The sequence below is a fragment of the Eschrichtius robustus genome, chromosome 13 (genome assembly GCF_028021215.1).
Source record: "Eschrichtius robustus isolate mEscRob2 chromosome 13, mEscRob2.pri, whole genome shotgun sequence".
Lineage (NCBI taxonomy): Eukaryota > Metazoa > Chordata > Mammalia > Artiodactyla > Eschrichtiidae > Eschrichtius > Eschrichtius robustus.
The window spans coordinates 60,288,552-60,311,070 of NC_090836.1; positions in this window are offsets into that span (position 1 = coordinate 60,288,552).

Genomic DNA, 22,519 nt, shown 5'->3' on the forward strand with positions numbered 1-22,519 from the left:
CCACCCCACGCCACTTCCCCGATTAGTGTCCACACGTTTGTTCTCTACATCTGTGTCTCTATTTCTGCCTTGCAAACCGGTTCATCTGTACCATTTTTCTAGATTCCACATGTATGTGTTTGGTGTATTTTAAAATTAAGGTGTGTACTTTTTTTTTTTTTAGACATAATGCTATTGCTCACTTCATAGACTAGAGTATGGCATAAAACATAACTTTTATATACACTGGGAAACCAAAAAATTTGTGCGACTTGCTTTATTGCCATATTTGCTTTATTTTGGTGGTCTGGAATGGAACCTGCAATATCTCCAAGGTATGCCTGTATTTAGGCAAATAAGAAATAATTAAAACTAATTGCACTTATTTTGAGTGATGTGGTCAGAATTCATATCCTGGTCTTATGAACTCACTGGTTAGACCTCCAGATCTCAGTTACCTGTCTTTAATGGTCTTTGATGGTAATCTTAAAATACTAGCATGTTTGAAAACATATGCCTTTTTTTTTTTTTACATTTTGAAAAATTAATTTATTTTTTGGTTGCACTGGGTCTTCGTTGCTGTGCGTGGGCTTTCTCTAGTTGTGTTGAGTGGGGGCTACTCTTCGTTGTGGTGCACGGGCTTCTCATTGCGGTGGCTTCTCTTGTTGCGGAGCACGGGCTTCTAGGCACGCGGGCTCAGTAGTTGTGGCTCGTGGGCTCTAGAGCGCAGGCTCAGTAGTTGTGGCGCACGGGCTTAGCTGCTCCGAAGCATGTGGGATCTTCCCAGACCAGGGATCGAACCCGTCTACCCTGCATTGGCAGGCGGATTCTCAACCACTGCGCCACCAGGGAGGTCCTTTTTAACATCTTTATTGGAGTATAATTGCTTTACAATGTTGTGTTAGTTTCTGCTGTATAACAAAGTGGATCAGCTATACATATACATATATCCCCATATCCCCTCCCTCTTGCGTCTCCCTCCCACTGTCCCTATCCCACCCCTCTAGGTGGTCACAGAGCACCAAGCTGATCTCCCTGTGCTATGTGGCTGCTTCCCACTAGCTATCTATTTTACATTTGGTAGTGTATATATGTCCATGCCACTCTCTCACTTCGCCCCAGCTTACCCTTTCCCCTTCCCGTGTCCTCAAGTCCATCCTCTACGTCTGCGTCTTTATTCTTGTCCTGCCCCTAGGTTCGTCAGAACCATTTTTTTTTTAGATTCCTTGTATATGTGTTAGCATACGGTATTTGTTTTTCTCTTTCTGACTTCACTCTGTATGACAGACTCTAGGTCCATCCACCTCACTACAGATAACTCAATTTCGTTTCTTTTTATTTATTTATTTATTTATTATTATTATTTTTTTGAATTTTATTTATTTTTTTATACATCAGGTTCTTATTAGTCATCAGTTTTATCCACATCAGTGTATACATGTCAATCCCAATCACCCAATTCATCACAGTACCACCTCCCCCGCCACTTTCCCCCCTTGGTGTCCATACATTTGTTATCTACATCTGTGTCTCAATTTCTGCCCTGCAGACCGGTTCATCTGTACCATTTTTCTAGGTTCCACATATATGCGTTAATATACGATATTTGTTTTTCTCTTTCTGACTTACTTCACTCTGTATGACTGTCTCTAGATCCATCCACGTCTCAACAAATGACCCAATTTTGTTCCTCTTTATGGCTGAATAATATTCCATTGTATATATGTACCACATCTTCTTTATCCATTCATCTGTTGATGGGCATTTAGGTTGCTTCCAGGACCTGGCTATTGTAAATAGTGCTGCAATGAGCATTGGGATGCATGTGTCTTTTTGAATTATGGTTTTCTCTGGGCATATGCCCAGTAGTGGGATTGCTGGATCATATGGTAATTCTATTTTTAGTTTTTTAAGGAACTTCCGTACTGTTCTCCATAGTGGCTGTATCAGTTTACATTCCCATCAACAGTGCAAGAGGGTTCCCTTTTCTCCACACCCTCTCCAGCATTTGTTGTTTGTAGATTTTCTGATGATGCCCATTCTAAGTGGTGTGAGGTGATACCTCATTGTAGTTTTGATTTGCATTTCTCTAATAACTAGTGATGTTGAGCAGCTTTTCATGTGCTTCTTGGCCATCTGTATGTCTTCTTTGGAGAAATGTCTGTTTAGGTCTTCTGCCCATTTTTGGATTGGGTTGTTTGTTTTTTTTAATATTGAGCTGCATGAGCTGTTTATATATTTTGGAGATTAATCCTTTGTCAGTTGATTCGTTTGCAAATATTTTCTCCCATTCTGAGGGTTGTCTTTTCGTCTTGTTTGTAGTTTCCTTTGCTGTGCAAAAGAGTTTAAGTTTCATTAAGTCCCATTTGTTTATTTTTGTTTTTTATTCCATTACTGTAGGAGGTGGATCATAAAAGATCTTGCTGTGATTTATGTCAAAGAGTATTCTTCCTATGTTTTCCTCTAAGAGTTTTATAGTGTCCGGCCTTACATTTAGGTCTCTAATCCATTTTGAGTTTATTTTTGTGTATGGTGTGAGGGAGTGTTCTAATTTCATTCTTTTACATGTAGCTGTCCAGTTTTCCCAGCACCACTTATTGAAGAGACTGTCTTTTCTCCATTGTTTATCCTTGCCTCCTTTGTCATGGATTACTTGACCATAGGTGTGTAGGTTTATCTCTGGGCTTTCTTTTTTTTTTTTTTTTACATCTTTATTGGAGTATAATTGCTTTACAATGGTGTGTTAGTTTCTGCTTTATAACAAAGTGAATCAGCTATACGTATACATATATCCCCATATCCCCTCCCTCTTGCATCTCCCTCCCTCCCACCCTCCCTGTCCCACCCCTCTAGGTGGTCACAAAGCACCGAGCTGATCTCCCTTTGCTACGTGGCTGCTTCCCACTAGCTATCGATTTTACATTTGGTAGTGTATATATGTCCATGCCACTCTCTCACTTTGTCCCAGCTTACCTTCCCCATCCCCGTGTCCTCAAGTTCTTTCTCTACATCTGTGTCTTTAATCCTGTCCTGCCCCTAGGTTCTTCATAAACTTTTTTTTTTTTTTGGATGCCGTATATGTGTGTTAGCATATGGTATTTGTTTTTCTCTTTCTGACTTACTTTACTCTGTATGACAGACTCTAGGTCCATCCACCTCACTACAAATAACTCAGTTTTGTTTCTTTCTATAGCTGAGTAATGTTCCATTGTATATATGTGCCACATCTTCTTTATCCATTCACCTGTTGATGTATGCCTTATTTTTTAGGAGTTGGGAGTGTGGTATATACACAGTCAATACAAGTTCCAAGGGATATAGGTCCAATATAAGATGCAAGGAAGAATTAGTTATTGAAGAAGTGAAAGAACCTCACCATGAGGTTTGAAGAGAACATTAGAATTAGTCTGAGGGATAGTGTCTTATGGCCCTGGGAGGAAAATCTACAAATATTTATTCATTTTGGCTGGGCAGTTTTAAAAGCTGCTTTTTGGGGGAATTCTCTGGTTAGGATTCTGGGCTTTCACTGCCGTGGCCCAAGTTCTATCCCTGGTCGGGGAACTGACATCCCGCAAGTCTCACGGCATGGCTGAAAAAACAAAACAAAAAAACCCCACTGCTTTTTGTCTGTACCTTCCTGAATTTTCAACTTATTTCGCTGTATCACACAATTGTTGCTAGCTTTACTTCACCTTATGAAAATTTAATTTGTGGAAGTTAGAATTTTTAACCACATTTGAAAACGGTCTGGGGAAGAAACATTTGCTTTATCAAGTGGAATTTCTGATTTGATGTAGTATTTTTAAGATGGACACATGACTGATTTATCCTTCCGATATCTAGGTAACTGGTGTAGTTTAGAAATATTTTAACAAGATCTCTAACTATAAGAAGACTGATTTTCTTGTGTATAGAATTTAATCTGTTTCAGGCATGTAAACATCTTTGGTTTAGATCTGATTTTAAGCTTTAATGGCCATTTCCCCCTTCACATTATACGTAATGTGTATAGTTTTTTTTTTGCTTTTTTTTTTTTAAGTGTATAGTTTTTACATGAAATCATACATAGCTTTAGGAAAACTGTTATGGACAATGAATGAATACTATCAAGAATGTTTAAGCAGACCCGAGACTAAAATTTTTATTTTTTGCCTGCAATTTCATATGTAAATCCGAGAAAAAAAACGTATAAGCTGAAAGGCTTACTTTGTTGCAAAATACGTATGTGACACTTAAAAAAAATTTATTGTGGTAGGAGAAAGGAATTATATGCTATGAATGAACAGAATTGATAAATTTCTTTTTAGAAGAAAATCAGTTTTGGTTTCATTTGTGAGTGAAACCTGAAAAAAGTGGTATGAATGAATGAATGAATCAGACAGATTCAGAATATAGCAGGCACTTCATGTTTTTATTTTCATAATAAGGGTCAGCCATAAACCATTCTATGCAGAGCATTTTACTGGTGTTCTGAAAGGTGTACAAAATGCACTACTATAATTCATGTCCTCAAGGAACTTAAAAATGTAGGGGAAAATTATGTAACAGATGTGAGGGAATTTAGAGACATTAAAAATGGAGGAGGAGGTAAAATTGTAGAAGATAGTACAAGGCTTAAGAGAGTCAACTGAAAGTAGTATCCTGAAACTAATAAAATCACTGGGTATAAAATTAGCCACAGAAATTAAAAGCTTTCATTCATACAATAGTCAGTTCAAAGATGTAATTGAAGAAAAGGCCCCTTTTAAAGAACAAAGGAGAGAAAATACCTAGAAATAAACAATATGCAAGACCACAAAAAGAAAACTTTATTTTTTTTTTTCTGAAAAGAAAGTTGAAGCACATGAAAAGGCCTATCATTCTTGGATAGGAAGACTTAACCTCATACATGCCAGTTCTTTGTAAATTATTCTATAAACTTAATGCAACCCCAAGAAAACTATCAGGATTTTCTAAAGCTAGAAAGCTGATTCCAAATTTCCTGTGAAAAAGAAGCAAGACTAACCAAGAAAACTCTGAAAAAGCAATAAGGGCAGACTAGTCTTACAAAATATTGTATTAGAGAATGCCAATAATTGAAAGAAATTGGTACTGGCATATGACTAGTCAGATCATTAGAACAGAATAGAAAGGTCAAAAATAGACCCAGATGTGGTAATTCAGCACAGAGCAAAGATGACATTTCATTTCAGAGGGGGAGAATATGGTTTAACTCATTAAAGGCAGTAAGACACCTGGTGGCTATTTGGAAGAAAAAAAGTTGGATTCATACCTCATATTATACCGGAATGAAATCCAGTTTTAAATGTGAAACTGAAATGTTTAAAGTACTTGAAGAAATCATGGGGGAATCTTTAAAGATTTTAGTGTGGTGAAGGCCTTTCTGAAGGCCTTTCTAAATTTGATATAAAATCCAGAAACAATAAAAAGGATAGATTTTCACCATAAATTTATAATAACGATAAATTATACACTGTATAAAATAAATTCTTCATGGCAAAAACCACTATAAGCAAAGTAAAGAAAAATGACAAATATAGAAAAAGTATTTGCAAATCATGTCATGCATTGCTTAAAGAACTAGAGTTCAATAAGAAAAAGTTCAACAGTCCAAAAGGAAAAAGGTAAACTAAACTGAATTTTCACAGAAAAGGATACAAATGACTTAAACTGAAAAAAAAAAAGTTCAGCTTCACTATTAAGAGAAATACAAAATAAAACTATACTGAGAAACTAGTTTTTTAACCTATTTGAACAAGATTTTTTTAATGTTTATGAAACACTGTTATATCCTAGATATCATTGGTCAGAAGTGAGGAACAAGTATTTCTGCTGGTAGAGATGTAAATTGGAACAACCACTGAGGACGGTATTCTGGATTTACTCACTCAACCACCAATTTACCTTCCTAGTCAGAGAAGCTGGGAAATAAATACATTTCCCAGATTTTTTTGTGCGCAGCTAGCATTCTGGAAGCTAATTAGGTTTGCTCAGTTAAATGTTATCTGCATGATTTGAAAAGAGAAATGAGGCAAAGGCCATCTTCTTGAGGTTTTTGTATGTTGCAGGGTTGTGGGAAACATGTTTCCATGCAGCAGTAATTAAGTGTCCATCCTCCAACTTCCTGGATATGGAGGAGTAGTGGTGGTGGCAGCAGCTTCTTAGTCTGACACTTTAGTTCCTGGATTGTGCTATTAGATCTTTTTTCTCCAGTTTCCCAGGAATGAGAGGTTGTGGGGTGACCTCTGGCTTCCGTTATGGCTCCATGTATGGCCCCAGAGACAGTAGCTCCCTTAGTGAATTGGTTCTGTATCATGGTGGGATTCATTCTGGGAGACTCAGCCTAGATTCCTAGACCTTGCTCATTCAGCCCTTCCATTGACTTTGTAAGCACCAAATTCCCTATAACAAGTGCCTTCCTGTTTAAAATATCTAGAATGGTTTCTGTTTGCTGCATTGAAAACTGACTGATCAATTTGATAGCAGCAATCAGAATTGTAAGTATACTTCCTTTTGACCTAGTCTAGGAATATATCCTATAGGTATGCTTGTATATGAAGGAAATGAGTTTGTACAAGGTTTTTCAATGCATTGTTTGTAAACTGTCATCAGTAGAGGAATTGTAAAATCAATTATATTGCATGCATATAATAGAATTTTACAGGTAGCTCTAAAAAAGAATGAGAAAGCTTTGTGTATTTGAAGGAAACAATCAACAGGGCATATTACTTGGAAAAAAAAAAAGCCAGGGGGCAGAACTGTGTATACTGTTTTAAAAAAATTAATTAGCTTTGTTGAAGTATAATAGACATAAAGTACATATTTAAAGTGTGCAATCTGATACATTTGACCCACGAAACCATCATCACAAAGATAATGAACATATCCATCACCGCCCACCCAAAGTTCACTTATGCATCTTTGTAATCCTTTTCCCCAAATCTCTGCTTTCCTTTACAACACATTAGTTTGAATTTTCTAGAATTTTATATAAATTAAATCATACAGTGTGTATACTTTTGAGTCTGGCTTCTTTCACTCTGCATAATTATGTTAAGGCTCATCCATGTTGCTGTGTTTATTCCTCTTTTTTTTTTTTGCTAAGTAATATCCTTTTGTATGCACATGCTACTTTTTGTTTATTCCTTCATTTGTGGATGGACATTCGCATTGTTTTCCGTTTGTAGCTATTAAAATAAAGCTTCTGTAAACATTAGTGTACAAGTCTTTGTAAACACAGATGCTTTTATTTCTCCTGGGAAACTACCTACGGATAAAATGGCTGGATTATTTGGTAGGTGTATATTTAACTTTTCAAGAAACTGCCAAAGTGTTTTCCAAAGTAATTGTACCATCTTACATTCCTACCAGCAGTATGAGAGTTTCAGTTCCTCCACACCTTGCCAACACTTAATATGGTCAGTCTCTTTATTATAACTTTTCTAATAGGTATGTATATCATTGTGGTTTTTTTTTATACCATCTTTATCGGAGTATAATTGCTTTACAATGGTGTGTTAGTTTCTGCTTTATAACAAAGTGAATCAGTTATACATATACATATGTCCCCATATCTCTTCCCTCTTGCATCTCCCTCCCTCCCACCCTCCCTATCCCACCCCTCTAGGTGGTCACAAAGTACTGAGCTGATCTCCCTGTGCTATGCAGCTGCTTCCCACTAGCTATCTATTTTACGTTTGGTAGTGTATATATGTCCATGCCACTCTCTCACTTTGTCCCAGCTTACCCTTCCCCCTCCCCATATCCTCAAGTCCATTCTCTGGTAGGTCTGCATCTTTATTCTCGTCTTCCCCTAGATTCTTCATGACCTTTTTTTTTTTTTTTTTAGATTCCATATACATGTGTTAGCATACGGTATTTGTTTTTCTCTTTCTGACTTACTTCACTCTGTATGACAGACTCTAGGTCCATCCACCTCACTACAAATAACTCAGTTTCGTTTCTTTTTATGGCTGAGTAATATTCCATTGTATATACGTGCCACATCTTCTTTATCCATTCATCTGTCGATGGACACTTAGGTTGCTTCCATGTCCTGGCTATTGTAAATAGAGCTGCAATGAACATTTTGGTATATGACTCTTTTTGAATTATGGTTTTCTCAGGGTATACACCCAGTAGTGGGATCGCTGGGTCGTATGGTAGTTCTATTTTTAGTTTTTTAAGGAACCTCCATACTGTTCTCCATAGTGGCTGTATCAATTTACATTCCCACCAACAGTGCAAGAGGGTTCCCTTTTCTCCACACCCTCTCCAGCATTTATTGTTTGTAGATTTTTTGATGATGGCCATTCTGCCCAGTGTGAGATGATATCTCATTGTACTTTTGATTTGCGTTTCTCTAATGATTAATGATGTTGAGCATGCTTTCATGTGTTTGTTGGCAATCTGTATATCTTCTTTGGAGAAATGTCTATTTAGGTCTTCTGCCCATTTTTGGATTGGGTTGTTTTTTTGATATTGAGCTGCATGAGCTGCTTGTAAATTTTGCAGATTAATTCTTTGTCATTTGGAGATATTTTCTCCCATTCTGAGGGCTGTCTTTTCATCTTGTTTATGGTTTCCTTTGCTGTGCAAAAGCTTTTAAGTTTCATTAGGTCCTGTTTGTTTATTTTTGTTTTTATTTCCCTTTCTCTAGGAGGTGGGTCAAAAAGGATCTTGCTGTGATTTATGTCATAGAGTGTTCTGCCTATGTTTTCCTCTAAGAGTTTGATAGTGTCTGGCCTTACATTTAGGTCTTTAATCCATTTTGAGTTTATTTTTGTGTATGGCATTAGGAAGTGTTCTAATTTCATTCTTTTACATGTAGCTGTCCAGTTTTCCCAGCATCACTTATTGAAGAGGCTGTCTTTTCTCCACTGTATATTCTTGCCTCCTTTATCAAAGATAAGGTGACCATACGTGCATGGGTTTTTCTCTGGGCTTTCTATCCTGTTCCATTGATCTATATTTCTGTTTTTCTGCCAGCACCATACTGTCTTCATTACTGTAGCTTTGTAGTATAGTCTGAAGTCAGGGAGCCAGATTCCTCCAGCTCCGTTTTTCTTTCTCAAGATTGCTTTGGCTATTCGGGGTCTTTTGTGTTTCCATACAAATTGTGAAATTTTTTGTTCTAGTTCTGTGAAAAATGCCAGTGGTAGTTTGATAGGGATTGCATTGAATCTGTAGATTGCTTTGGGTAGTAGAGTCATTTTCACAATGTTGATTCTTCCAATCCAAGAACATGGTATATCTCTCCATCTATTTGTATCATCTTTAATTTCTTTCATCAGTGTCTTATAATTTTCTGCATACAGGTCTTTTGTCTCCTTAGGTAGGTTTATTCCTAGATATTTTATTCTTTTTGTTGCAGTGGTAAATGGGAGTGTTTTCTTAATTTCACTTTCAGATGTTTCATCATTAGTGTATAGGAATGCTAGAGATTTCTGTGCATTAGTTTTGTATCCTGCTACTTTACCAAATTCATTGATTAGCTCTAGTAGTTTTCTGGTAGCATCTTTAGATTTTCTATGTATAGTATCATGTCATCTGCAAGCAGTGACAGCTTTACTTCTTTTCCTATTTGGATTCCTTTTATTGCTTTTTCTTCTCTGATTGCTGTGGCTAAAACTTCCAAAACTATGTTGAATAATAGTGGTGAGAGTGGGCAACCTTGTCTTCTTCCTGCTCTTAGTGGGAATGGTTTCAGTTTTTCACCATTGAGAACGATGTTGGCTCTGGTTTGTCATATATGACCTTTATTATGTTGAGGAAAGTTCCCTCTATGCCTACTTTCTGGAGGGTTTTTATCATAAATGGGTGTTGAATTTTGTCAAAAGCTTTCTCTGCATCTATTGAGATGATCATATGGTTTCTCTTCTTCAATTTGTTAATATGGTGTATGTATCACATTGATTGATTTGTGTATATTGAAGAATCCTTGCATTCCTGGGATAAACCCCACTTGATCATGGTGTATGATCCTTTTAATGTGCTGTTGGATTCTGTTTGCTAGTATTTTGTTGAGGATTTTTGCGTCTATGTTCATCAGTGATATTGGCCTGTAGTTTTCTTTCTTTGTGACATCTTTGTCTGGTTTTGGTATAAGGGTGATGGTGGCCTCGTAGAATGAGTTTGGGAGTGTTCCTCCCTCTGCTACATTTTGGAAGAGTTTGAGAAGGATAGGTGTTAGCTCTTCTCTAAATGTTTGATAGAATTCGCCTGTGAAGCCATCTGGTCCTGGGCTTTTGTTTGTTGGAAGATTTTTAATCACAGTTTCAATTTCAGTGCTTGTGATTGGTCTGTTCATATTTTCTATTTCTTCCTGGTTCAGTCTCGGAAGGTTGTGCATTTCTAAGAATTTGTCCATTTCTTCCAGGTTGTCCATTTTATTGGCATATAGTTGCCTGTAGTAATCTCTCGTGATCCTTTGTATTTCTGCAGTGTCAGTTGTTACTTCTTTTTCATTTCTAATTCTATTGATTTGAGTGTTCTCCCTTTTTTTCTTGATGAGTCTGGCTAATGGTTTATCAATTTTGTTTATCTTGTCAAAGAACCAGCTTTTAGTTTTATTGATCTTTGCTATCATTTCCTTCATTTCTTTTTCATTTATTTCTGATCTGATCTTTATGATTTCTTTCCTTCTGCTAACTTTGCGGTTTTTTGTTCTTCTTTCTCTAATTGCTTTAGGTGTAAGGTTAGGTTGTTTATTTGAGATGTTTCTTGTTTCTAAAGGTAGGATTGTATTGCTATAAACTTCCCTCTCAGAACTGCTTTCACTGCATCCCATAGGTTTTGGGTCGTCGTGTTTTCATTGTCACGTGTTTCTAGGTATTTTTTGATTTCCTCTTTGATTTCTTCAGTGATCTCTTGGTTATTAAGTAGTGTGTTGTTTAGCCTCCATGTGTTTGTATTTTTTACAGATTTTTTCCTGTAATTGATATCTAGTCTCATAGTGTTGTGGTTGGAAAAGATACTTGATACGATTTCAGTTTTCTTAAATTTACCCAGGCTCGATCTGTGACCCCAGATATGATCTATCCTGGAGAATGTTCCATGAGCAGTTGAGAAGAATGTGTATTTTGTTGTTTTTGGATGGAATGTCCTATACATATCAATTAAGTCCATCTTGTTTAATGTATCATGTAAAGCTTGTGTTTCCTTATTTATTTTCATTTTGGATGATCTGTCCATTGGTGAAAGTGGGGTGTTAAAGTCCCCTACTATGATTGTGTTCCTGTCGATTTCCCCTTTTATGGCTTGTTAGTATTTGCCTTATGTATTGAGGTGCTCCTATGTTGGGTGCATAAATATTTACAATTGTTATATCTTCTTCTTGGATTGATCCCTTGATCATTATGTAGTGTCCGTCTTTGTCTCTTGTAATAGTCTTTATTTTAAAGTCTATTTTGTCTGATATGAGAATTGCTACTCCAGCTTTCTTTTGATTTCCATTTGCATAGAATATCTTTTTCCATCCCCTCACTTTCAGTCTGTATGTGTCCCTAGGTCTGAAGTGGGTCTCTTGTAGACAGCATACATCCTGGTCTTGTTTTTGTATCCATTCAGCCAGTGTATGTCTTTTGGTTGGAGCATTTAATCCATTTACATTGAAGGTAATTATCGATATGTATGTTCCTATTACCATTTTCTCAATTGTTTTGGGTTTGTTATTGTAGGTTTTTTCCTTCTCTTGTGTTTCCTGCCTAGAGAAGTTCCTTTAGCATTTGTTTTAAAGCTGGTTTGGTGGTGCTGAATTCTCTTAGCTTTTGCTTGTCTGTAAAGGTTTTAATTTCTCCATCAAATCTGAATGAGACCCTTGCTGGGTAGAGTAATCTTCGTTGTAGGTTTTTCTCCTTCATCACTTTAAATATGTCCTGCCACTCCCTTCTGGCTTGCAGAGTTTCTGCTGAAAGATCAGCTGTTAACCTTTTGGGGATTCCCTTGTGTGTTATTTGTTGTTTTTCCCTTGCTGCTTTTAATATTTTTTCTTTGTATTTAATTTTTGATAGTTTGATTAATATGTGTCTTGGCGTGTTTCTCCTTGGATTTATCCTGTATGGGACTCTCTGTGCTTCCTGGACTTGATTAACTATTTCCTTTCCCATATTAGGGACATTTTCAACTATAATCTCTTCCAGTATTTTCTCAGTCCCTTTCTTTTTCTCTTCTTCTTCTGGAACCCCTATAATTCGAATGTTGGTGCGTTTAATGTTGTCCCAGAGGCCTCTGAGACTGTCCTCAATTCTTTTCATTCTTTTTTCTTTATTCTGCTCTGCAGTAGTTATTTCCACTATTTTGTCTTCCAGGTCACTTACCCGTTCTTCTGCCTCAGTTATTCTGCTATTGATCCCTTCTAGAGAATTTTTAATTTCATTTATTGTGTTGTTCATCACTGTTTGCTTGCTCTTTCGTTATTCTAGGTCCTTGTTAAACGTTTCTTGTATTTTCTCCATTCTATTTCCAAGATTTTGGATCATCTTTACTATCATTATTCTGAATTCTTTTTCAGGTAGACTGCCTATTTCCTCTTCATTTGTTAGGTCTGGTGGATTTTTGCCTTGCTCCTTCATCCGCTGTGTGTGTCTCTGTCTTCTCATTTTGCTTAACTTACTGTGCTTGGGGTCTCCTTTTCGCAGGCTGCAGGTTCTTAGTTCCCGTTGTTTTTGGCATCCGTCCCCAGTGGATAAGGTTGTTTCAGTGGGTTGTGTAGGCTTCCTGGTGGAGGGGACTAGTGCCTGTGTTCTGGTGGATGAGGCTGGATCTTGTCTTTCTGGTGGGCAGGTCCACCTCTGGTGGTGTGTTTTGGGGTGTCTGTGGCCTTATTATGATTTTAGGCAGCCTCTCTGCTAATGGATGGGGTAGTGTTCCTGTCCTGCTAGTTGTTTGGCATAGGGTGTCCAGCACTGTAGCTTGCTGGTCGTTGAGTGGAGCTGGGTCCTGGCGTTGAGATGGAGATCTCTGGGCGATTTTTGCCGTTTGATATTATGTGGAGCTGGGAGGTCTCTTGTGGACCAGTGTCCTGAACTTGGCTCTCTCACCTCAGAGGCACAGCCCTGATGCCTGGCTGGAGCACCAAGAGCCTGTCATCCACACGGCCAGGTACGTTGGGAGTTTCTTGCCTTTTGGGAGGTTTGAGGTCTTCTGCCAGGGTTCAGTAGGTGTTCTGTAGGAGTTGTTCCACATGTAGATGTATTTCTGATGTATTTGTGGGGAGGAAGGTGACCTCCATGTCTTACTCTTCCGTCATCTTGAAGCTCCTCCCTCTATCCTTCTTTACATAGAAAGTTTTTCTGTCATTGAAATGTATTTTCATAAAGAGAATACTAACAAAAACAAGGTACCTGTGACCAAAATTATATAACCTTTGATTAACCATACTTACCTGCTCATAAGTCAAATGTGGTGAATTTGTTAGCATGCCTCAGGTAGTACCTGTAGCATATATTTATCCTGAGTCCACACTGAATCACAGAATTATGGAAAGTTCCCTTGGGAATAATACTACACCAAGAAACTCATATACTCCCTTTTCAAGATACTAAGTTTCACTTTACGAATTTGACATTGCATTCCAAGAATGAATTTTCTTTTGTACTGAACTGTGCCTTTTATAAAGGTTATTATTCTACATGCAATTATCCAGAATTACTCAATATGCAAGCTTGAAACAAGGCTTAAGTTAGGTGCTTTGTGGTGAAAAATGAACAACAAGGTACCATTTAATAAGAAGAATTAATCTACAATAAGTACCATGACCCCCTAATAGAATTCATGCTCCTCTTTCTAATTTGCCATCTGAAAATAACATAAAGGTTGAAAGAACTGGTTGATAATTAACCTTTTAGAAAGCTGCAAGGAAGAAGGATTTTTTTTTTTTTAAGTTGCTATTAGTGTCCCATAAAGTAACCATTGAGTACTTGGTCTTGCTCTTATGTACCTCAGGTGTCTGGATCCAATTACTAGTCATAACCGCACACACACACACACACACACACACGCGCGCGCGCGCGCACACACACACACACACAAAACAGTGACAGGGACTGTCTATGGCTCAGTATTACTAAAGAGGACATTAAGCAACCATTGGGGACATTTTGCTTCTCTCAATAGACGTTCTTTTTCCCTGGTAGCCTTGCCCCATTTCTCAAGGATTACCTATTTCAGTGGTTCTCAACCCTGACTGTACATTAGAATCATCTGAAGAATTCAAAAATATGTCTATGCTTGGTCCCTAGCCCTGATCAACATTTCTGGGAGTGGGGTCCAGGTATCAATATAGAAACTCCCCAAGTGATCTGAATGTGGATTTAGGCTTGAGAACTATGTCCCCTGTCCTTTCTTTGTACTTCTTTCCTTCCTCTATCTTTGGTTTAAACCTACCATTTTCAAACTTCCTTTAGCAGCAGAACTACTTTCAAGGAATCTTAATAAATAATACAAATTAGGGACTTCCCTGGTGGTCTAGTGTGTAAGACTCCACTCTCCCAGTGCAGGGGGCCCAGGTTTTATCCCTGGTCGGGGAACGAGATCCTGCATGCCGCAACTAAGAGTTCATATGCTGCAACTAAGAAGCCCACGTGCTGCAACGAAGATCCTGCGTGCCACAACTAAGACCCAGTGCAGCCAAAATAAATAAATAAATAAATATTTAAAAAATAAATAATACAAATTAAAGGGATAAACAGCATGACGGTTAATTTTATTCATCAGTTACCTGGATAAAACATTGTTTCTGAGCGTGTCTGTGAGGGTGTTTCTGGATGAGATTAGCATTTGCTTTGATGGACTCAGTAAAGTAGATGGCCCTCCCCCACTGAAGCTGGGCATCATCCAAGCCATTAATTGTCTGAATGGAACAAATGGTGGAGGAAGGAAGACTTCCTCTCTTTTCTCCTGTCTTACTGCTTGAACTGGGACTTCTCATCTCATCTTCTGCCCTGGAACTGGAATTTATATAATCAGCTCCCCTGGTTGTCAGGCCTTCAGACTCAAATTGAATTACACCACTGGCTTTCCTGCGTCTCCAGGTTGCAGATGGCAGATTGTGGACCTTCTCAGCCTCCATAATCGCATGAGCCAATTCCTCACAATAAATAGATAGATAGATAGACAGATAGATAGATGATCTCCAATTGGTTCTATTTCTCTGGAGACTGCTGACTAACATAGTTTCTTTAAGCAACTTAAATTTCCATTTCCAACTTAAATTTCCATTTCCATTTACAAAATCCTAGTATCAGCTCATTGGAGGTCTAGGGTTGCAGAATTTAGAAACCACTTTCTTAGGCCATGGAATATCATCCACAGGCACTTACCAAAAATATTGGTACCACAGTGACTCCCGTACCCTCATTATACTCGCTTTTACCTATGGGTCAGTCTCTGAGCTAATAGGGCTAATAAAGAGACAAAAACAACAGTTCCAATATTCATAGTAGCTCCTGGTCTAATGTAGAAGACAGGAAAATAGATATCACAATTCAGTGTTCATTCATTCAACACATGTTTAGTGAATACCTATGATGTTCTGGCATTATTCTGGATGCTGGGTATGTAGCAGTAAACAAAGCAGACAAAATTCCTGTCCTTCCTGATTTTACAACCTAACCAAGGAAAACAGATAAAAACAAAATAAGTAAGTAAAAATTATACTATGTTAGACAGAATAAGAGGTGTTAAAGAAGTCATAATTTTCAGGTGGATGGGAAGTCATGGGGTACGATGGGAAAACGCACAAGAAGCATCTTGAAAATAACTGTACTTGATCTTGGTAAAAGTAATTTCGTGGAGTGATGGGGTCAGGTGCAAGACTGCAGTAGGTTAAGGAAAGAAGGGAGAATAGGAGAACATGGAGGCACCAGTGTGGACTTTCAGTTAATTTGATTATAAAACAGGAGAGAAGAGATGCTCACAATTATGGGTGGATTTTAGGTGGGCGGCTCTTGATCATGTTTATAATTCTAGGAAAAGGGCCAGAATGTTCAATATGCTGTGGGAAAAATGAAATCATCTATAAAAAGATCACCAGGTGGGAGGGGGTGGGATACAGTTGGTGAGAAGTATTAGCCTTGGGTGAAATGACACAAGCAAGGTATTCTGCTTGTGCTTAATAGTACATAATTGCTAATATTTATTAAAAACTTAAATGTGTCAGGAGGTTCTAGGCACTTTATAGGTAATAACTCATTTAATAGTCTCAGCAACCTTATGAGGTACATACTATTATTATCATTATTTTATGAATGAGGAAGCTGGGGCACAGAAAGTTAACGGCCCAAATCACAAAGGGAAATGCAAAGTGAATTTCAAACCCAGGCACCTGGCCTCAGAGTCTTTGGTCTCAATCCCTATCCTATACTGATAAATGTGAAAGGAGAGGAAGACTGGAGGGCAAGGGGTTTGAGTACAGTAAGTCCCCTACATACGAAACTTCAAGTTGTGAACTTTCAAAGTTGCAAACATGCATTCACATGTCCAGCCACGTAAATTAGTTCATGTGTCTGGCGTACATTGTAACATGCGTGCATCCTCTACAAGTGATTGTGCTTTTGTGTACTTTACTGTGCAGAACTGTATCGAGTACAGTAGTACGGTGTCTTTATTTCAAGCCCAGGATGTCCGGAACAAGCATAAAAGCAGCAGTGATGTAGCTGGTACTGCTAAGAAGTGCCAAGCGATAACGATGGAAACAAAAGTGAAAATAATTGTGATAGTGGAGCAAGGCGAAAAGATGGTAGACGTCACTCATTCTTATAATATGAATCTTTCAGCCATCAGCATGATTCTGAAGAACAAGGACAAGATCATGGAACATGTGACATCTGCTGTGCGGATATGTTAACAATAATATCAAAGAAGCATGGAAAAGTGATGGAGGAGATGGAGAAACTTCTCATTGTGTGGATGCAGGATCAGCATCAGGGTCTAGTTCCACTCAGCTTCATGCTGATTCAAGAGAGAGCTAAAGGCCTTTATGAAGACTTGAAGAAGAAACACAGCAAAGAATCAGAGGGCGCATCTTTTAATGCCAACCATGGCTGGTTTCATCGGTTCAAGGCTAGAGCCAACCTTCACAACGTAAAAGTGGCGAGGCAGTGAGTGCAGATACGGTAGCTGCCAAGGAATTTCCTGAAACACTTTGAGAAGTTATTGATGAAGGCACATATTTACCCAAGCAGGTTTTTAATGTGAATGAGGCAGACTGTACTGGAAGAGGATGCCAAACCGAAGTTACATCAGTAAGGAGGAAAATCTGATGCCAGGCTATAAAGCAGCAAAGGATAGGCTAACTCTGTTGTTTGGTGGCAATGCTCCCAGCAATATGAAGCCGAAACCTCTCAGTTTATCATTCAGAGAACCCAAGAGCCCTTAGAAACATAACCAAAGTTCTCTTTCTGTTGTTTGGAAGAGTAACCCCAAAGCTTGGGTTACACAGGCCATTTTCCAAGACTGGTTTTTCCATCACTTTATCCCGGAGGTAGAGAAATATTGCTTGGAGAAGAATGTCTCATTCAACATTCTTTTGCTGCTCAACAGTGCTCCGGGCCGCCCCCCATTCATGGACGACTTTCATCCCAACGTCAAAGTAAAGCATCTGCCACTGAAAACTACTTCGCTCATCCAACCTATGGACCAGGGAGTTATAGCGACTTTCCAGAAATATTATTTACGTCACACTTTTTGTCAGGCAGTAAATGTGAGTGACGAATCTGGAAAAACCTTGCAACAATCTTGGAAGGACTGTAACATCTACAAGGCCATAAAAAACATTGACTTTGCTTGGTGTGAGGTTATGGCCATCACCATGAATGGGGTTTGGAAGAAGCTTTGCCCGCAGTTTGTTCACGATTTTCGTGGATTTGGATGAGGAGTCCAAAGAGGTCTTCAGCAACTTAGTGACCCTCAGCGAGAACCTGGAGCTAGATCTGCAAGAGGACGATTTCACTGAACTCCTTGCTGTGCAACACGAGGAGCTTACTAATGAAGACTTGATGGAATTGGAGGCCCAGAGGAAGGACAAAGAGAGACAAGAAGAAGAAGTAACTAAAGAACCAAAGAAGAATTCCCTGGTGGTGTAGTGGTTAAGAATCTGCCTGCCAGTGCAGGGGACACAGGTTCGAGCTCTAGTCCAGGAAGATCCCACATGCCACAGAGCAACTAAGCCCATGTGCCACAACTACTGAGCCCTCGTGCCACAACTACTGAAGCCCGTGCGCCTAGAGCCTGTGCTCCGCAACAAGAGAAGCTACTGCAATGAGAAGCCCACGCGCACTGCAACAAATAATAGACCCCGCTCTCCGCAACTAGAGAAAGCCCGCGCGCAGCAACGAAGACCCAATGCAGCCAAAAATAAATAAATTTTAAAAAAATTTAAAAAAAAGAACTGAAGAGATTCATGACACAGGAAATGCAAGGGGATTTTCTTTATTTGAGGAGGCACTGTTAGTTTTTGAGGCACAGGACCTGAACATAGAACGGTACACGATGGTTGCAGCAGCCATTCAGAATGCAATCCAGTGTTACTGTGTCATCTATAATGAGAAAAAAAAGAGCTACTACCCAGACATCACTGGATCATTTTTTCAAGAGGGTAGATAGAATTGAATCCAGCAAGGAACCAGAACCTGTGCCATCAACGTCAGGTATGAGTGAAATTGCAGCTTGCCCTCCATCTTCTATTGCTGATGATCCTTCAGCTCTCCCATCTCCCACCTCCTCTCCCTCCTCCAGTCAGTAACTCTTCTTGCCTGTTCACTCAATGCCAGACCCTGTATGCCAGCTGTTGTACTGTACTACTGTACTTTTCAAGGTACTGTACTGTAAGATTGAAAATGTTTTATTTTTTGTGTTTGTTTTTTATGTATTATTTGTCTGAAAAGTATTATAAACCTATTACAGTAGAGTACTATATAGCCGATTGTGTTAGTTGGGTGCCTAGGCTAACTTTGCAGGACTTACGAACAAGTTGGACTTATGAACGCACTCTCAGAACAGAACTTGTTTGTATGTAGGGGACTTACTGTAATGATTTGAATTTTTAGAGACGGTGTATCTAAGGGTGGGCAAAGGGTTAGGGGTTTTCAGAGTGTCAGACTGAATCTGTAGCCAGAATTTTGAAACAAAAGGGAAAGTGGAGGTTGCTCATTTCCTTGAAGCCCAGAAGTGCCCACTAGATTAAAAGCTCTACCAGAACAGTGATCTCGTACATTTGGTTTACTGCTAGGTACACATGAAACACCTAGCACCGCACCTGGTGAAGAGCAGGCACTCACTAAAAATATCTGTCAACCGAGTTAAGATAACTGAAGGTAAATATGTGCCTTGGATTGGGTGGGTATTGGGTTGAACCATATGAAATTGCAGTTATGTTAGTCTGAATTCTTCTGCAAAGCCCTCCCTCATCTTACTTTTCCTTCTAATAAATGAGTTCAGCAAAGTTGTAGGATGCAAGTTCAATATAAAAAATCATGTGTTTCTATATGTTAGCAGTGAATAATTAGAATTAAAATTATAAATATTATTTACATCAAAGCCATGAAATACTTAGAAATACATCTGGCAAAAGACCTGTACACTAAAAATTACAAAAGGTTCCTGAAAGAAATTAAAGAACACATAAATAAATGCAGAGCTATACTATCTTTATGGGTTGAAAGACTCAAAAATTGTTGGATGTCAACTGTTCCCAAATTGATCTGTAGATTCAATGCAATCCCAATCAGAATTCTAGCAGGGTTTAAAAAATATTTTCATAGAAATTAACAAGCTAATTCTAAAATTCATATGGAAATGAACCTAGAAGAGCCAAAAACAGTTTTGTAAAAGAAGAAAGTTGGAGAACTAACACTACTTCATGTCAAGACCAACTATAAAACTACAGTAATCAGTACAGTGCGGTGCTGGCATCAAGACAGACAAATCAGTGTTCAGAAATAGAACCACCCATTTGTGGACAACTGATTTTCAACAAAGGTGTAAAGGCAATGCAGTGGAACAATGATAGTCTTTTCAACAAATGGTGCTGCAACAAACAAACAAACAAAAAACTTCAATGTTTACCTTGTACCATACACAAAAAATAACTCCAAATGAATCATAGACTAAATTAAAACCTAAACCACTAAAACTTTTGGAAGAATACAAAGGAGAACATCTTTGTGACCATAAGCTAAGAAAGAGTTCTTAGAAACACCAAAGCACAATCCAGAAAAGAGTTTAAAACTTCTGCTCTTTGAAAGACACTAAAAGAATGAAAAGGTAAGCCAAACCAGGAGGTAAAGTTTGCAAATCATATATCTGATAAACGGCTTATGTCCAAAATATGTAAAGAACTCTCAAAACTAACTAACTAAATAAAATATGGGCAAAAGATTTGAAGAGACATGTCACCCAGAAGATACACAGAACTCAAATAAGCATACGAAAGAATGCTCAACATCATTTGTCATCAGGAAAATGCAAATTAAAACCGCAATGATAGGAGCTTCAAGATGGCCGAAGAGTAAGACGTGGAGATCACCGTCCTCTCCACAAATACATCAGAAATACATCTACATGTGGAACAGCTCCTACAGAACAACTACTGAACGGTGGCAGAAGACCTCAGACCTCCCAAAAAGCAAGAAACTCCCCACGTACCTGGGTAGGGCAAAAGAAAAAAGAAAATACACAGACAAAAGAATAGGGACGGACCCGCACCAGTGGGAGGGAGCTGTGAAGGAGGAAAGGTTTCCACACACTAGGAAGCCCCTTTGCGGGCGGAGACTGCGGGTGGCGGAGGGGGGAAGCTTCGGAGCCACGGAGGAGAGCGCAGCCACAGGGGTGCGGAGGGCAAAGCGGAGAGATTCCCGCACAGAGGCTCGGCGCCGAGCAGCCCTCACCAGCCCGAGAGGCTTGTCTGCTCACCCGCCGGGGCGGGCGGGGCTGGGAGCTGAGGCTGGGGCTTTGGTCGGATGGCAGGGAGAGGACTGGGGTTGGCGGCGTGAACACAGCCTGAAGAGGGCTAGTGCACCACAGCTAGCCGGGAGGGAGTCCGGGAAAAAGTCTGCAGCTGCCGAAGAGGCAAGAAACCATGGTTTCAGGGTGCACGAGGAGAGGGGATTCAGAGCACCGCCTAAACGAGCTTCAGGGATGGGCGTGAGCCTCGGCTATCAGCGTGGACCCCAGAGATGGGCATGAGACGCTAAGGCTGCTGCTGCCGCCACCAAGAAGCCTGTGTGCAATCGCAGGTCACTATCCACACCTCCCCTCCCAGGAGCCTGTGCAGCCCGCCACTGCCAGGGTCCCATGATCCAGGGACAACTTCCCTGGGATAAGGCATGGCGCCCTCAGGCTGGTGAAATGTCATGCTGGTCTCTGCCGCCGCAGGCTCTCCCCGCCTCCTCCGTACCGCTCCCTCCCCCCCGGCCTGAGTGAGCCAGAGCCCCCGAATCAGCTGCTCCTTTAACGCCGTGCTGTCTGAGCGAAGAACAGACACCCTCAGGCGACCTACACGCAGAGGCAGGGCCAAGTCCAAAGCTGAACCCCAGGAGCTGTGTGAACAAGGAAGAAAAAGGGACATCTCTCCCAGCAGCCTCAGGAGCAACGGATTAAATCTCCACAATCAACTTGATGTACCTGCATCTGTGGAATACCTGAATAGACAACAAATCATCCCAAGTTGAGGAGGTGGACTTTGGGAGCAACGATATATATATTTTTTCCACTTTTCCTCTTTTTGTGAGTGTGTATGTGTATGCTTCTGTGTGGGATTTTGTCTGTATAGCTTTGCTTTTACCATTTGTCCTAGGGTTCTGTCTGTACGTTATTTTTTTTTTATTACTTAAAAAATTTTTTTTCTTAATAATTATTTTTTATATTAATAACTTTATTTTATTTTATTTTATCTTTTCTTTCTTTCTTTCTTTTCTTTCTCCCTTTTATTCTGAGACGTGTGGATGACAGGCTCTTGGTGCTCCAGGCAGGCATCAGGGCTGTGCCTCTGAGGTGGGAGAGCCATGTTCAGGACACTGGTCCACAAGAGACCTCCCAGCTCCACATAATATCAAACGGCAAAAATCGCCCAGAGATCTCCATCTCAACGCCAGGACCCAGCTCCACTCAACGACCAGCAAGCTACAGTGCTGGACACCCTATGCCAAACAACTAGCAGGACAGGAACACTACCCCATCCATTAGCAGAGAGGCTGCCTAAAATCATAATAAGGCCACAGACACCCCAAAACACACCACCAGACGTGGACCGGCCCACCAGAAAGACAAGATCCAGCCTCATCCACCAGAACACAGGCACTAGTCCCCTCCACCAGGAAGCCTACACAACCCACTGAAATAACCTTAGCCACTGGGGACAGACACCAAAAACAACGGGAATTAAGAACCTGCAGCCTGGGCTTCCCTCGTGGCGCAGTGGTTGAGAGTCTGCCTGCCAGTGCAGGGGACACGGGTTCGAGCCCTGGTCTGGGAGGATCCCACATGCCGCGGAGCAACTAGGCCCGTGAGCCACAACTACTGAGCCTGCGCGTCTGGAGCCTGT